We start from the raw sequence: 723 nt of genomic DNA on the forward strand, positions 1-723 counted from the left end.
CTTTCTCTCTACTCCTTTCTCTCTACTCCTTTCTCTCTACTCCTTTCCTTCTCTTGTGGGTAACTTAAAACTGTGTTTTATTAAAGCTGTTGAATGGATTGTTTAGTGAGGGCTAAGGGAAAACTCAAAATTATTGTGGGAAAATGGAATGGTATAAAAAATAGGATGCCTAAAATAACACTGAACCAAAAGCATAACAGCTGAATTGAAAAATCAAAATTTATAAAGGGCAATACTTTTTATGTGCTGTAACAATGGTTTGGATTTTGTTTCTCTGGGAATCTGCTGAGGCTGTTGCAGTACTGCAGAGCAGTGGGATACTGATATGAACCCCAAGAACATCTGAATCTGTCGTTAAGTCTGTCACACTTGGTAAGGGATTGTCGGAAAATAAACTTCAGCTCAGTCAGGCCTAATACAGGAATATAAGCGTTAATCGGCTAGTCAGAGAAGGAAAAGGGCCACTAAAAAAACATATTTGGATGTATTTGGGAGAAGCTGGGTGTGCCACTGCTCCCTGCTGTCCGTGTTGCTGAGCTATAGTATGTGGTTGCTGCAGCAGAAGAAGGCCGGGGGGTCCCAGCACTGTGGGTGACACATCTTTGCGAAGCAGCTCGCTCTCCTTGCTGCCCTCGTTCCCCGGTGGCTCAGGAGCAGAGGGCAGAGCGAAGCCGGCGGAGGCTCCGCTCCGTGAGGCGGGGGCAGAGCGCGGCTTCCCGCGGC

This window comes from Corapipo altera, unplaced genomic scaffold (assembly GCF_003945725.1).
Source record: "Corapipo altera isolate COAL_440 unplaced genomic scaffold, ASM394572v1 48b, whole genome shotgun sequence".
NCBI lineage: Eukaryota > Metazoa > Chordata > Aves > Passeriformes > Pipridae > Corapipo > Corapipo altera.